Source organism: Pagrus pagrus (genome assembly GCF_965226575.1).
Source record: "Pagrus pagrus genome assembly, chromosome: 16".
In the NCBI taxonomy this organism is placed as follows: Eukaryota; Metazoa; Chordata; class Actinopteri; order Spariformes; family Sparidae; genus Pagrus; species Pagrus pagrus.
The window spans coordinates 1,757,710-1,772,029 of record NC_140200.1 but is presented as its reverse complement, the minus strand read 5'-3'; the positions used below and the strand labels follow the sequence as shown (position 1 = coordinate 1,772,029).

The window sequence follows — 14,320 nt, the reverse complement described above, 5'->3', positions numbered from 1 at the left end:
AATCATCGTCACTATAATGAATTTAATCATTAATCACTGGAACAAGTAGAACATTCTGGTAAGTTCAGAAAATGACGTCACTTCACTGTAATGCAGCCGTTAAAACCAGGAGAGGACAACACTTCTGTCATATCACAATATAATGAACAATATACAGTCTCAAATCATTATGATGGTAAAGTATCAATATATTCCCCAGCTCTGCTTTTAATGGGGTTGTAAATTGCAAGTTTCATCACGATATGATATTATATTGATTCGATATTTGCCGATATCACAAAGTCTGTAGGCGTATCTTAACAATGGCGGCGATATGAATCGATGTTTTCACTTTGCATCGATGCTATTGGATTGTTGATCATTGAATTGATATATCGATCCAGATCGATGTATCATTACACTCCTATTATCAGTCTAATTAAGCCCACATTATTTAAGGTCTGCTTTTTTAATTGTCTTTCAGTCTCTTAAAGTAAATAGTTTTCTTGACTCCTTCTCTTTTTTCCTAATACCTGGAGGCTAAATTTTTTTTTGACTAAACACATTTGACCTGCTCCATAATTTCTCCCTCTTGCCCCTTTAACCACCCTCTTAAATAGGCCGCTTGCCTCCAAACGAGGGCTGCAACTACCCACTATTTACATTGTTGTCTTCGACTAATCTGCCAGTTATTTACACGACTGAAGGATTAAGTGTTTAGTCTATAGAATGTAAAAAATGTGGAAAATGCTCGTCACAATTTCAGAGCCCACAGTGACGTCCTCAGATTGCTTCTTTTGTCCAACCAACAGTCCAAAACACAGAGACTCTTCATTTACTGTCACAAATGACAAAGCAAAGCAACAGGTGTGTGTTTTTGCTCCAAAAATGAGTGAAATGATTAATAGACTATTTAAAAAGTTCATCATTTATTTGCTTTAAATCGACCGATCTATTAAATCAGTCATTGTGCAGGTCTACTTGCCTCCAAACACTCATAAATCTGCCCCATTATATAACATGTCTGTATCCATTGGCTTCTAGAGACGTTACATTGCATTAATGTCAGTACCTGAGATCTACAGTCGTAGTCAAAAGTTGACATGCACTTGTAAAGAACATGTACATCATGGCAGACCTAAGTTCAAATGATTCCTACATCAGGCTAGAATTGAGGTTTTGGAAAAGTCCTCCCAAAGTCGAGCAAGTGGACCGTGCTGAAGAAACAAGTCCGGTCAGGAAGCTAACGGATTTAATTGAACTTCGCTGATTCTGTCAAGAGAATTCAGCCAGAGGACGACCAGAAGCTGCTGGATGTGGATCAGAAGCACCTAACTGAAGTGAAAATGGCCAAGAAACATTTAACCAAATATTAGAATTACTGTCTGTATATTTGTTCACATTTTCAGAAGACCTATAATAAATTAATTACTGAACCAAACTTCATGAATGTTTTTGTGACAAAGTAGTTTGTGTTCATAGACACACGAGAGCTGTAGGAATCATTGGGACTGAAGACTGACATGATGTTCATGTTCTTCACGAGTGTATGTGAACCTTTGACTGTAAACAGCGACTACTTTTAATATGAAATGAAATCTCATTCAAGCTTCACGGTCGCAGTCAAGTTAACTTCAGATTTAATTACAGAGTAAAAAGTAAAAAGACTTCTAGTACTGTGTCATATAGACCGGTCACTAAGCTCTGTGTCTGTAGTTTGTTTTCTCTCACGAGCATTAGTGAACTAATCCTCTTCTTATAGCTTCTCAGCATCATATGAACGTGACCAGGAGCTCTGGAGCCAAACAACTGTTTAGGAACAGAAGTGGAAAATGAAAGGCAAAGAGCACTGGGTCAGTGGGTTGGACTGAGGGAAAATATGTGGCTTCAACACAGCATTAGTGCTGAAACTGTCCTCTGGTCCGGAGTACGATGTTGATTGGATTCGATACAGGAGCCTGTGATCGATATGAGATGATATCATATGTCCATTTAACACAATCAGTTACATTTATATCAACTCACAAAAAGCAAATAAAATGTGATTGGACAGTTTTATTACTGAACTCTTCCGTGTAAATATTATTTCATCAGTGGCTCCAGACATTTAAATGGAAACAATCTGTTGTCTTTAATAAAAACAAAGCTCTGTTTAGAAAGGAGCTGAGCCTGGAGGGAAACGTGACACAGACGTGCCGTGGGAATTTCGAAATAAAAGGCATATCTTAATGATGGCGATGATATGAATCGATGTTTTCACTTTGCATCGATGCTATTATTGGATCGTTGATCACTGAATCCATATATCGATCCGGATCGATGTATCGTTGCACCCTTTTAATGTGAAATATTTTATTAGGCCACATATTGCTGCCTTGTTTCTAATGCAGGTCTTAGGTAAAAGTGTTTTTCAGTGTTTTGTCAATGCTTTCCTCCTATCAGAGCTTCCTGGAGGCTGCCAGCTGAGATCAGCACACTGTTGTCAGAAGCAAGGAAACTCAAACACCAAACTCACCTGAAGAATTTACAGTAAGTAACACACACACACACACACACACACACACACACACACACACACACACACACACACGTCATAACTAATGGGATAACTGTCCGCCATCTTACCTTGGTATCCTTTACAATTGCCACTTATGGGCAGCAACTGTGGTTGTGCAGCTAAGTGCTTTACAAATAGGAAAGGACTCAGAGAGTCTGTCTCCTCATATCGGTACAGAGTAAACGAGAGGTTTATCTTTTTATTTACATGTCATATAAAACTAGATAATGTAGGTGCCCCCGCCTCTTTGCGGCCAGATTATGCGCCCTTTGACTGGAAAAATGGACTTGGAGACGCCCTAACCGCACTAGCATCTTGTGTCAAATAGAAAATAATCCTTTCTCTGTTCTTTCTCTACTACACACACACACATTTAGGCTTAATTCATGTTTTCTGAAATAAGTGAGAGCATCTGAATGGCCTCCATGAGATAAACACTGTATGTATTTGTCAGTTTACACACGAGCTAATTGCAGCCGCGTTTTAATTGAATTCTGCTTGTTTTTCATGACTGGGTAGTTTTTTTTTTTTCCCCCCTCATCATTTCATGCATTTGTACTTTCTTCACTGAAGCTGGGCTGACCTCAGTCTTTGTGATCCTCTCGTAGTTGCATGCATAGTTCAATAAAGGCCACTAAGGGGCAGTCTTATGCTTGCTATTCCCCAACATCAGCCCCGTAGTCCCACTGTACAGATGCTTTCCTGTCATGTTGTGTGTCTCATGTTTGATGTATAGAAGTTGTTTGTGGACACAAGGCTAATCTGTGAAGCCTTTGAGCTATCTAGATGCCATTGTGCAAGTCTTACATTTAAGTCCTTTTACTAAAATGATAATATTTACTGTAAAGTATGTCGGGCCGCGAGGCTCTCATTCAGCACCATGTCTGTCCCTTGAAACTTTCTGTTTAAGAAACTTGTCTGACGACTGCAGCAGCTCTGTTGTTGCCTCAGGAAATGCACAGAAGTCCCTTATGTGGTAAATGAATTTTGTCCCAGCAGATGATATTTTGTGGCCAATCTCCCATTGAATGAACTTAGTTTGGTCTTTAAGCCATCCCGGAAGTGTTTTTGCACGTTATCAGTTTTGGCTTGTTTAACAAACTGTATTGGTGTAACAATCATCTCATTGATGTTTTGTTGTGATTTGCTGCTTTTTTAAACACCGTATAAGGAGCTGGAGTCTGTTCTCAGAGCCGTTATCTGTTCAGTTTCTGCAATTTAAAGAGAAACTGCAATCAAGAACAGAGCCAAGTCTGGCCTGCTGATTCATACAGATACATGTGACCCCTTCCTTTGAGTGTGCCACGGAGAAACTTTTAACTAAATCCTCTCAGCTCTTTTCACCTTTCTCCCTCGCTGTCTCGTCAGCTTGTTATAGCTTATCTACACCCCCAACTGTCCCTCCTTTTTCTAAATGTCTCTGAATCCCTCCATCCTGGCCTCCCTGCCCTTATGAACAACTGGCCCGGACAGCTGGCTTTAACAGCTGCTTGCCATCTCATTTTTGGCCTCTGTCCATCTGGGCGAGATTTTTCCATGGCGTTGTCTTTTTGTAAGTCGGCCTTTCTGTTTCTAAATCAGTCTTTATTCTGTCTTTGTGTCACCATTAAGAAAAGCGCGCACTGAAACCAAAATCTAGAGTTTTATGTGGTTATTTTTTGACATTGAAACCGTTTCTGTTCAGCATCTGTTGTGTTATCTGTGTTTTCTCTCGCTCTATTTACCACCATTACCTTTTGCTAACAACACCAGTATTCATCTCCATTGCCTCAAAATGAATCCCATGTGTCATCTGCACTATAATGGCCTGGTCTGAATTGTCTTTTGTCCATCTGCTGATAATATGCTGTAATCTTTCCTGATTGTACTTGTTGGCATTTAGTTGGGGGGAAATTTCCCTGAGCAGTGGCAGTAAAGCAAAGTGAGGGAACGCACGAAACGTCTGCAAAGTTTTTATTTTGTCAGAGTTGGAAAAGGAGGCAATAAAGTCAAGCTTCAGCTGCATTTTTACATCAGGTATCCATATCATCAGCCTTTTAGTTGAATAACGTATGACTATAATGTAAGGACAGGTGGGAAGATGCTGTAATATACATTTGTTTTGGCTATAATCTAAAACAGTAGTAATATAGATTGGCAGAGGTTAAACAAACTGTATGAATTGCTTCAAACCAACATTGTAGTTGAGGGATTGAGCCGTCAGATGACCGGCTGACCTCGGTGACCTTTTGTCCTGTTGCTAATGTGCAGTTGTTGGTATTGTAATTTATCTGGCCTTGCTGTGAGCTGTATCCTGTGTTTTTTCTTCTCGGGGTGGCATGGGGGTAATCGGGCCGGGAGTTGGTAGCCACCAGAGGCATGACTGCACATTTGCTGTCTATAATTCAAACTGTTGCGCCTCTTCTTTGATGTTGAGCTGAAGGATGGAGACACTGGTGAATCTGTGGACCCCTGTGGCACCAGCATGCCTAATCTCTGTCCGTCTCTGCGGAGACTTCAAACTGCTACATCGTATGGATTTGTGTCTTTTGGTGCTGACAGGCCGGACAGATCCTAGGAAGATGTCCTCCGTGCTCTGAGGAGATAAAGCCTGTCCCGATCAAGCCTGTCAGGGACATGGATTTAGATTAGTCTGAGATAAAAACTTTGCTTTCAATGAGGATGAAATTCAACCTAGAACTCATATATCAAAGCTTTACTCTTTCCATGGGAGAACAGTCCAACCGGTCTGTGTAAAGATCCTTTGGAAATAGACCAAAAGATCTTAGTTTAAACCTGCGATAGTTGATCCTTTGTCCACTTGGGGGCAGCGGAAACAATTTGTTGTCCCTTTTTAATTTGATCTAGCAAACCTGTTAGCAAACGGTGTATTTAAATTTGTTTTAATGACCAACTAGATATAAATAATAAATAATAAATAATAAATAAACATTCACTTTCTTAAAGCCGTTTTTGTCCTCTACCAACTCAATGTTTGCCTATTTGGCAGCTTAATGCTCCACTATGTTCACCGGCTGGCCTCTAAGTGTGTCTGTCTAGTGTAGTGTTGGGTGCTGAGCAGGTAGTGTACAGCAGGTTTTTTTTAGAGCTTTTTTACTGAAAACAGCTATGAGAGTAGCAAGAACTGAACCAAATCACAAAGGTTGCGGCAGAACAGCTAAACGATGAGCTGGAACTCACTATAAACTCTGTAGATCTGAGGGGAGCTGCAGATTAATGTGATCGTTGCTACAATCGACCCTTTTCCAAGCCTCATTGTTTTCATGTCAGGATTTGATACATTGCTTCTATATAAAGATATCAGTTACAGCTACTTTAAATAACATAAGCATATTGAGATTAGCTCGTAAGTCTCAGTTGTTTAAATAATAGCTGTTAAATTGTTAATTTAAATTAAATTCAAGAGTTGGCTGGATGATAAATTAAAATGGGGGACTGCCATTCAAATCTCTGCTGAGTGTAAACTGCAAAACCAAACAAACCGGTCTTGAATGTGACTGTTTGAGATGCTCGCTAAACTTAAAAACTGTAACCTGCAATCAAAGTTAATAATAATAAAGTACGTTCAGTTTCAAGACCTCGAAACAGGAATGTGATTTCATGAGAAATGAGATACCATAACTCAAAATGTTATGCTGTTGCAACTCAAATTGCTTCTCTTCCAGTTATAAATAGCTGCATGTCACATGTTTCTTAAAAGTCACGAGGTGAAGAGGAAAAATAAAGGGTGACTAAGAAAGAAAAAAGAAGGCGTGTACAGAGTTTCTCATTGTCCGTGTGTGAGCTAAAAATGGACGCGAGTTTTCAATGCTTAATCACCGGATGACTTTCTAAAATAGTTTTGACTACTGACTACTGACTGCTGGATTTATCTACCAACATCCGCCATTACTCACACAGTGACTTAGAGGAAACTCAGCATGCAGGCGTCAGCTATCATCCTGTTCATTGTATATCCTCTGATAGGATTTATTTCCCTGTGATCAGATGAAGGACCAAAGGTTATTTGGTAGTTTTCAGTTCACATTCATCCATAAAAAATAATATTTTAACCATTAGTGGCTCAAGTTTGTCTTTTGGTCGATCTGTCTGTCCGTCAGTTGGTCTGCTGCTTTAGGTTCATGGTCCCCTGAGGATGAATCCTACCGGCTTCACCTCTGCCACCATCAGCAGGTTGACCTGTCTGGCTTTTATATCTTGACAACTATTTGTGGCATTGCTGTGAAATTTGGTACAGATGTCCAGGGTGTCCCAAAGGACAATTGCTTAAGATTTTATTGATCCATAGTGCCTGAGTACAGCCTCACAGGACGACTGGCATGGCTGTAGACTTAGTCTTGATTTCGTCGTGCTTCCCTCTGTCCCTTTGAGAATTTTTGTTAATCAGTTATAGTCATCTCTTAGACAAGAGATGCTTAAAGCCACCCAGGTATGAAGAGGTATACAAGCAAATACTCAATGCTCAAACCGGATCCTTCCTATTACTTCTTGATTACACTGCTTCTTTGATTGTAGCTGGACTTAAGTCTTGGGTGTGTCTCTGGCATGTGGATAATCCCATCAGGCCAACTTGAGCCTGAGCAGACAGACGCATGGATCCTATCATGGCATCTCACAAACCATCCATCACATCGACTCCTATCTCGGTGTCTTTATGGACCCCGTAATTGAAAGCAGACTGGCCGATAGGCACTTTTCTTTTTGCTTCCTGGGCTTTACATTAAAGAAATCAATAGCGCCTGGTGCTCCTTAAAAAGCATATGTGAAATATTATAAGCTCTGGCTACTGCACTCTGCTTTCAGCTTTTGACCTGGAGAGGGCCTTGTGTGGGAAGAAGTGCTCTGAGAAACAAGCCCCGTCTCTGTGTTTTGCATCACATGGGCCCAGAGCCTTGCCACAGTATCACTGCCTGCACCACAGCTGTCACTGTTTGTATATTTGATATACTGACGGATGCCAAAAGGGAACAGGTGTTGCGCATTAGTGCCACTACTTTATTCAACCCCTGTCTGAAAAAAAGTTGACTTAGGTCGACAGAGTTGTCAGAGTGTATCATTGTAATATATATATCAATCTGACTTTTAGACTGAGCTTTGCTACAAAGTTTTCCTGAGGAAAAGGAAGAGACGCAGAAAGGCAACATGAATTAATGTGGTTCAGGTGGACTAAACCCTGTCGGACCCCAACGACAGATCAGGAACACGGGAATGTCTTTGAACATCGACCTTTTTCCTTCCCGCTGTCTCGGCTCAGGGAGTTGTGTTGGTCTGTATTGAGTTTGTAGGAATACCAACCACAGATGGAAACTTCAACACATTTGGTTTTGACATTTATGTCCCATATTTTTTTTGTCAGAAATGGATATTATTCCACAACCCTATCTGATTATTTTTTGAATGATCCCTGGACTTAGACGGATTTTCCTTCTACATGGCAATGCTTAGCCTTTTTTGTTAAATTCAACCAATTCTTGAGCTCCACTTTAATCTCAAACATACATTACGGACTACCTAACTTTAGGATTTTTTAATCTGCTTGTTCTTTCCTGACTTACTGTCAGTAGCTTTACCAAATATATATTTTGTCATCTGCCATCACATATCTGTATTTTCTGCTTAATATTTGATATAACATGTCTTCCATCACCTCACCAGTGTTGGTTTGTGTGTGTGTGAGACAGAGCGTTGGTTGCTTCACTGCATCTTTCCTTGGTTGTTTGGCTCTTCAGACAAATCCCAGCAGACAGGGCCCTGGTTCCCCCCACAGAGAACAGCCTCATTAGGATTTGTTGCACAAACTGGAGAATGTTGACTGGCTGAGAGAGCAACAAGGCCTTCCCTCTCAGGGACACATGTTCCTTGCTGCGGCCTGACCCTGGAGCTCTGGGCCTTGTCGAATCATATTTGGCTCATGTGCCTCCTGGTCAGGGGCTCAGTTACCCCTGGACTAACCTTATCCTTCCTCGCTGGGGCCTGTACGCAGAACGAACTTAAGGTTTTAATAAATGGACAGCTTGTTGATGCAACACAGAGGGCTGATGTTGCCATCACGAGGTATGGAGTTTGGTGAATATTGCACCCTGTACTGTTAGTCTGCTAATTTAGTGAATCAAAAGTTCAGAGAGCAAACTGCACTGAAGCGCTCTATTCACACTGCATGAGAGTAAAGTGGCACACCTCGGGTAATTATGTGACTGTAGAAGCACTGTGCACCTGGGATACATAATGAAGCATACCATGCAACAGCAACATTTGCAGTTGTAGTTAAGATTTAGCACAACTAATTAATGTCCAACTAAAAAACAACCTCACAAACACAAACGCTGATCTGGATGTGAATCCGTTTAGAAGTTATGTAGCCACACCACCTTTTTGCCAATTGGCCCAAACAGTAAACCAGCTGTCCTTCAGCTCATGACCAGCCTTTTTGCAAAATCTTGTGCAAGTTTGTGAGTCCATCTGGAAGTTATGCGCCTATTTGTGATAGGCCTCTGCCATGGTCACGCCCCTTTTTGTAGCCTAATGGCATGAACAAATACACACAGCTCCACACAAAAAAACTTTACCTCCGTACCAAACGCCTCAAAAATTGTGGCCACTAAACGGTGGGGAAATTTTTGTTGAATGACTGACTGTAAGAGCCACCTATAGAGCTGCTGCTAGCAGCTAAAAGATAGTCTTAAAGAGACAGGAGCGTAGCACGTAGCACCTACGATGGATTTTAAACGTGAGTCAGGTCATGATGTAACTCTGTAAGACGGAGGTAAAGCTATTCAATCACTCAGACAAGCCACCCAATCTATTTTATAGAGGGTGTTCTGTTTATCACTTCCCCCTTCAACCGTCTCAGCCTGATGTAATATCATCGTCGCTCATGTTTGGCATTGACAGTCCGGGATCTGATTAAATGGGGCGGATAATTAATGAGTTGGCAGACTGTAGTTCTTCAGTGTCACCTTCACCTTGGATTAGAAAAAGGACGGAAACGAAAGATCGACACAGAGGGTGAACATAAACACTATCATGGAAACACTCAGTTGTTGTGCAGCAGACACAAATGTTATGTATAATCACAGAACAAAGCCACACAGATCTTGATTGTTCGTTTCAGCTCCCACCTCTGTCAGCTCAGTTTTTCTGCCTCTTGTCCTTTTCCATGCCTGCCTGTTTCTCACCGCACAGCGAGGACTTAATAAATGTCACTTCCCGGCTGACCTTCTCTCCGACACTTTTGTCATTTCTGAACCTCCGCTCACAGCAGCTGCATTATGTGACTGAACCCTTTGCTCCGAGCTCTGTAGTTCATTTTTTTTTTACACCGTAGAGACCCATAATACCTGAGAATGTGCCCTGCGACAGAACTGGATGGAAAACTGGACCTTAATAATCACAGATGGAGAACTGGCTTATCCAAACCCCTACAGAGCAAAGCCTTTTCCTCCTCCGGCTTCTTTTATCACTGCCAGGACATTGGTACGTTCAACAAGTGGTTTGCCATGAGATTTTTGCTTTACCTCATGCTTCCTATGCTACTTCCCCAGGAACAATGATATTCAAAGTTGGACTTTACCATTAGGCAAGGTAGGCAACTGCCCTGGGTCCCCAATTAGAAGGGGGCATGAATAGCTATGGATTTTATTAGGTTTAAACAATGATGTTGCTGTTGTAACTCGTATATATATCCTGTAATAACTTGTTGGCTGAATCTCTGGAGTGTAAACCTGGAGGTAACAAACACGAGAGAGGAAAATGTGCAGCATTGCTGGTTCCAGTGGTGGAAAAAGTATTCAGAGTAATACTGCAGAATAGGAATTAGGGAATCAATGTATTATTTTACATTCAGAGCTTCTATTGAGCATTTCAACTGAAGCTCAGAATGTCTGTCTTCATTTTATGAATCGTAAGCTGTGCTCCCAGTACCACCACCACCACCACCATCATTGTAGATGACCGTTTTAAGAGAAATTGCACAGAGTTAGTCTTTCCTCTGACACGTGTATCTCTCTCACTCTTTCTCTTCTTCCTCTGCTTCATTCTCCTGAAAGGCGTCCAGCAGTCTGAAACCTTAATTCAATAAGAAATAAATTGGAAAAATGTGCAAATGTAAGGCATAATTTCAGCTCGCCGGCCAGAGGAACATTTTGGGAGTGCATTCGGTACTCCCCTTTTTTTTTTTAACATAACTGGCCTCTTCCCTCGTTCGCTCTCTTTTCTCTGCGTGCTGTAAATCGTCCCGGGGTCCCATCTGCTTTCTTGCTGTGGAAGAGTTAAGAGTCTGTTCATTAGACTGACACAAACCAGAGAGGCTTCATAAGGGTGGGAAGGTGCACCCAGGGAGGGGTGAGGCAAGGGAGGGAGAACGAAAGAGAGCAGTCTTGGCCCTGGCCCAAGCCCCTGGCCCTGGAGGGCCTGTTGATTGGGTCACAATACCGAGGGGGGATGGATAGGTACAGATGGAGTGGCAGATGAAGGAGGGTCAGCCTGATCCATTTCTTTTGTTTCGCTTAATGAAGACCTTTGTGGAGCTTGGGCCCATCCATAAATTTGACTAAAAGGCTGTAGAGCTGCTGCCAAGCAGAGCGATTCAGCATGCCTCCCTCCCTCTCTTCGTCCCTCCTTCCCTCTCTGACTCCTTCTTTCTTTTCCCTCTTTTTTTCTCTGCGTCCTCTGAACCTCTCTCTACCTTTTTTATGTTATCTTGCATTGTCCCCCCTCTTCCTCTCCTCAGTGAAGTGCTGCTGATCTGCAGCCAGGATTTTACTGCTCATTTACTGATTTAACTGTGTTTAATTTTGGTCACATTGAGTTCCATGTCTGTTTGTGTTTTATGCTTTTTTAGCCTACTGGTGTGGAGCCAGATGTTTTTTTTTCTTCTCAGCCAGCAAGTTTGCCTTCTTCCATGTGGATTAAACTTGACAAAAACCACGTTCACTGCTCTGCATACCAGTTTGATAAAGCTATACGGACACACCTGCATCCAAACAATCACACATGGCACATATATGCATGCTGTACAGGTCAACATTACTGAACTACAGCAGCAACATTTGGCTTGCATTTCCTTGGCAGCAGCGTCTTTGGAGTAGATTGACTGGGAGCAGACCTTCAAAGCTGTTTTCAGTACAGAGTTTTACTGATGCTCATTCTGTTTTGAGTGGTGGTGGTGGACGCAGCGGCTCTGTGAGCAGAGCGGGCTGGTCCTGGCAGAACTGGCTGCCTGGCTTCTGTGTCTGAGTGTTTACTAATGGCACTCACTGGACTGCTGGCAACTCCTCTATCCCCACTATAGTCCTTGTGGTCCACATTGCACGATTGTGTTGAGAAGAGGCCGAATGTGTGGAGCTGCTTTTTAACACAGGCCTGAACTACAAGAGCACAAGTGAGCGACTCTTGTTCATTTCTTCTTTTAAATGCAGTCTCCACATCTCTACTCTTCCTCGCATCCCTTATTTTATACGAGGACGGCAACTAATGATTATTTTTTATTCTCAAACCATCAGTTATTTTCTCAATGAATTGATTATTTTTGTGTTGTGTTGCCAACGATCCAACACCAGAATATCTTTAATTCAGATTTATAGAAAAGAAAAAAAAAAGAAAAATAACATTTGATAAGTAGGGTTGCAACAATATACTCAGGATTTATATATATATATATATATATATATATATATAAATGTATTTTTTGTGATGGTGTTTTCACCTCTGTTTTAATTTCCTTCAGCGTCATTGTCACTGATGATAATTGTGTAATACTATAACGACGTGGTATTTTCTGACACGTTATTGTGCTTTGAAAATCTCGTCTTCTTTCAACCCTCTTGAGAAAACACAACTAGTGAATCTTCGGTGTTTTTGAAAATACAAAGTAATTAATAATCAAAATAGCTGTTGATTAATTTTCTATTAATCAACTGATCAGTTTATTGACTATGTTACAAAGTTTTGTCTATCATTGTCTGTTTGGCTCCAGTTGGTTTCAGTTGTCTGTGCGAGCTGCTCATGTGCTTTATTAGTATGATGTTTAAAGTGTTTATCATTGCAGGGCAAACGTATGTATAAATGAACATGAACAAAGCAAATTCCACCAGAATTACGACTTAGTAGAAGTAGAAATGGCACATTGTCAATTTCAAATGAATTCGACCCGTCTTTCTCCGTATAAAAAGGCTTTGTATGTTGCTTAACTTAAGATTAGTTGGTTGTTCTGGTTGTCTTAAGAGGCCCAGGCCTTTTAGGACATGTGGCTTGAAGCCAGACAGCTTCCCTCTCTGAAAGCATGGGAGTCCATACATGTACAGATGAATACACACAACTCAAGTCTGACGTCACCCTGTAGGACTCTACTCCCGATCGTCCCTGACTGCCAGCACAGCAATGAGCCGCTCACAGGATGTCCTCAGCTGTCAAGGCCAACTCAAGAGCATTGCCCTGTGACGCGCTTCACTACAGCTCTGTGTGTGTGTGTGTGTGTGTGTGTGTGTGTGTGTGTGTGTGTGTGTGTGTGTGTGTGTGTGTGTGTGTGTCTCTGTGTGTGTGTGTGTGTGTGTGTGTGTGTGTCTGTGTGTGTGTGTGTGTGTGTGTGTGTGCGGATGCATGATGGGATAGCTGTCCTTGTGTTCTCTCCTTGCAGTTTCTGTATGTGAACACAAAATGTGAACACAAAAACTTGAAAATATACATTGGTCTTTAGATTAAGTAAATACTGATACTATGCCCATGGAATAGTTTATAATGAGGTCACTAACATTTTGGTAATAATCACTGGACACACACCTCTATCTGTGCCTCATTTTCCCCAAAAATCTAGTAGCTTGTTCCCCCAGTAGAGTTCGGATGGATCAGAGCTAAGCTGTGCTGAGAGGTATTTCCAAAACTTACCGGGTAGTCAGACTTCCTCGCTCACTTCCCGCTACGGCAGCTCCTTATTCGTCCTGTCTTTGTACGAGTATTTGTATGTGTTGTCGTACAGCTCTGGGTGTCAGCAAACGGCCAGGATTAGGGATTATTATCCTCTCCTCCATTGTTGTGCGTGTTCAATGTCCGGACATCAGCGGCGTTAACGTAATGTAATTCTTATTTGTGCATTGTGATGGAATACAGCGAAACATCCAGAGAAATCTGCTGCTTCATAGCGATCACCTGGTTTATAATTATTATGTGCCTGATGGTGGAGTATAATCCTAATGACAGATCGTACGTAGAAATACTGTTCGTCTCTCATACGAGTCAGGCTGCAGTCGGGTCTGGTCTACGTCAGCTGTCAACAGTACTCTGGCAGGTTGGACCTGAGCTGTGCCATCCCTTCTGTAACTGTTAGCACAGCAGGTTTATAGACCTCAGTAGACTCTATGTAGAGTTTCTGTCTCTGGGGTCAGTCACATTCTCATTTATTCAACAAATATGCTTCAGGTTAATGCTGCGATTGCTCTGGCATGTGATGGATCGGTGGATTTTTCAGCGACATCGCTTTTAGTCTGATTTAAACGTCACACCCATTCTCTCGTCAGTTTTTGGAGATGCTGTCCGGTGGGAGAAGCTTTGAAAACATGATGAATGGATAGGTGCTGATTTCAGTTTTGGAGCAAAAGCAGACGGCACATAATATACAGATTTCACATCCATTGCAGGAAAACATTGGCTTAGCTCCTATATGCACATCTGTGTCTTGTTTGGGTGTGTAGTCTTCCCAGAATGCTGAACTATTAGTTCAATTGTCATGAATTATTCAAATAATGGCGTACTGTTGCAAACCTGCTGTTGCGCTTACTTCTCCCTCCATAC

The 14,320-nt window shown here is 41.7% G+C and overlaps 1 protein-coding gene across 7 annotated transcripts in view; it reads left to right on the top strand.

The window, feature by feature from the left end:
- The window catches only part of disp1 (dispatched homolog 1), a 75,332-nt gene that overhangs the window by 1,179 nt on the left and 59,833 nt on the right, over positions 1-14,320 (top strand). For 6 of the 7 annotated variants that reach the window (XM_084377425.1, XM_084377430.1, XM_084377424.1 and 3 more), the window contains exon 2: positions 2,422-2,508. The gene's annotated coding sequence lies outside the window, so the exon portion shown is untranslated. Of the gene's footprint in view, positions 1-1,795; positions 1,833-2,421; positions 2,509-14,320 lie in introns of those variants that run through there. The other variant, XM_084377429.1, reaches the window with a different exon arrangement.